This window comes from Phyllobates terribilis, unplaced genomic scaffold (genome assembly GCF_046119375.1).
Source record: "Phyllobates terribilis strain yellow unplaced genomic scaffold, ASM4611937v1 Scaffold_11__3_contigs__length_659146591, whole genome shotgun sequence".
NCBI classification, from domain to species: Eukaryota; Metazoa; Chordata; class Amphibia; order Anura; family Dendrobatidae; genus Phyllobates; species Phyllobates terribilis.
In genome coordinates this window covers 572,687,035-572,689,534 of record NW_027362771.1, presented here as the reverse complement: position 1 = coordinate 572,689,534, position 2,500 = coordinate 572,687,035, and the positions used below count along the sequence as shown (strand labels likewise).

General features: G+C 42.7%; 2 non-coding genes across 2 annotated transcripts in view; both read left to right on the top strand.

The window, feature by feature from the left end:
- Positions 1 to 51, top strand: part of TRNAM-CAU (transfer RNA methionine (anticodon CAU)) — a 73-nt gene extending 22 nt beyond the window's left edge. Inside the window, exon 1 of the tRNA in view lies at positions 1 to 51. This exon is cut by the window's left edge and continues 22 nt beyond it. This is a non-coding gene — a tRNA (tRNA-Met).
- Positions 52 to 1,680: 1,629 nt separating this feature from the next.
- Positions 1,681 to 1,753, top strand: TRNAM-CAU (transfer RNA methionine (anticodon CAU)). The gene has a single exon. It is a non-coding gene; the product is annotated as a tRNA-Met (tRNA).
- Positions 1,754 to 2,500: the final 747 nt, after the last annotated feature.

Genomic DNA, 2,500 nt, shown 5'->3' with positions numbered 1-2,500 from the left:
CGCGTCAGTCTCATAATCTGAAGGTTGTGAGTTCGAGCCTCACACGGGGCACTGTTCCCTCCTTTTCTCGAGAGATTTTGTCACCAACTTAGAACTTTTCCATTCAATTCTACAACTTTTTCCATTAGAAAGGAAATGGGAATCCAAATAACTTACCGGACCCATGAGTTGTTGAGTCCCTTGACACTTTAGTGTAAAAAGGGGTGGTTGAGAATGAGTTGAGCTACGAATCCAAATTGAATCTTGTGTGAAGGGTCAGAATGAAGTGCCAAAACGCGGGCGTTCAGCATTTTTGCCTGAAAAAAACAAATCCTACTTGAAATACGTTTGACTAAAAAACACGCGTCAGTTTTTGAATGTTGGCAGCGGTGCAGAAAAGGATGCGTTCCCATACCAGTAGTCGAACCCGGGCCGCCTGGGTGAAAACCAGGAATCCTAACCGCTAGACCATACGGGAGAAGATGTACTGCCAGCTCACTTACAATATGAAAAAAAAGAGGTGTACTGCTTTGCACAAGCAACTTCCGCAGATTATTACGTGCATTTTGCCTCGTTAGCGCAGCAGGTAGCGCGTCAGTCTCGTAATCTGAAGGTCATGAGTTCGATTCTCACATGGGGCACTGGTACCGTGTTTCCTTAACTGATTTTGCCACCATCTTGGCTAGAGAGTCACAGCTCTTTTCCATTCAGTAGCAAAACATCACCAATTGATGGAAGGGGAGCTCCAATGACAAACAGGGATAAAGGCTTGTTGAGTCCCTTAACACCCAGGAATTAAAAGTGAGAGATATGAATGGTTTGAGATATGACATCAAATAAGCTTTTGTGCAAATAAATATCCAAAAAACCTGGTGGTCTGCATTTTTGGCTGCAAAGAGCAGTTCCAACCTAAACTGATTCTGTCTGCAAGGCACGTGTTGGCTTTGGAATGTGGACACTAGTCCCCAAAAAAAAGTCTCTCCCATAGCAGGAATCGAACCAGTCAACCAGGAATACTAACTAAGTCTTTCTCCACATGGTGTAAGCATACAGTAAACAGCAAGACAGGTGTAAAAAAAAAAAAAAAAAAAAAAAAAAAGAGTGTTTTGCTTTGAATACAAAACATCAACATTACAAGAGCTGAAACACGCTACATGGTCAAGGTTTTTGGCACGTCAGTTGAATAATTTGAAGATCATGAGTTTTTTGCTCACACGTGGCATCCTCCTTTTCTCAAGAGATTTTGTCACTAACTCTGAACTTTCCAATTCAGTTCTAAACTGTTTCCGATTAGAAAGAACATGGGAGCCCTAATGACAGACAGGACACATGGCTTGTTGAGTCCCTTGACACTTTTGTGTAAAACTGTGTAGTTGAAAAAGGCTTAAGCTATGAAACAAAAGGAAATCTTTTGCAAAAGTCATAATGCATCGCCAATGTTAAGTATTTTTGTTGCAAAGTGAAAATCTACCAGAAACATTTTTGATTGAAAAACACGTGTCAGTCTTTGAATGGTGGCAGTAGCTAAGATAAAGATGCATTCCCATACCGGGAGTCGAACCCAGGCCACCTGGGTGAGAGCCAGGAATCCTAACCGCTAGACCATATGGGAAAAGATGCACTAATGTCTCAGTGACATTATGAAAAAAAAAAGTTTTCTGCTATGCACAATAAACTTCTGCAGATCTGCAGGTACAGCTTGCCTCGTTAGCGCAGTAGGTAGCGCGTCAGTCTCATAATCTGAAGGTTGTGAGTTCGAGCCTCACACGGGGCACTGTTCCCTCCTTTTCTCGAGAGATTTTGTCACCAACTTAGAACTTTTCCATTCAATTCTACAACTTTTTCCATTAGAAAGGAAATGGGAATCCAAATAACTTACCGGACCCATGAGTTGTTGAGTCCCTTGACACTTTAGTGTAAAAAGGGGTGGTTGAGAATGAGTTGAGCTACGAATCCAAATTGAATCTTGTGTGAAGGGTCAGAATGAAGTGCCAAAACGCGGGCGTTCAGCATTTTTGCCTGAAAAAAACAAATCCTACTTGAAATACGTTTGACTAAAAAACACGCGTCAGTTTTTGAATGTTGGCAGCGGTGCAGAAAAGGATGCGTTCCCATACCAGTAGTCGAACCCGGGCCGCCTGGGTGAAAACCAGGAATCCTAACCGCTAGACCATACGGGAGAAGATGTACTGCCAGCTCACTTACAATATGAAAAAAAAGAGGTGTACTGCTTTGCACAAGCAACTTCCGCAGATTATTACGTGCATTTTGCCTCGTTAGCGCAGCAGGTAGCGCGTCAGTCTCGTAATCTGAAGGTCATGAGTTCGATTCTCACATGGGGCACTGGTACCGTGTTTCCTTAACTGATTTTGCCACCATCTTGGCTAGAGAGTCACAGCTCTTTTCCATTCAGTAGCAAAACATCACCAATTGATGGAAGGGGAGCTCCAATGACAAACAGGGATAAAGGCTTGTTGAGTCCCTTAACACCCAGGAATTAAAAGTGAGAGATATGAATGGT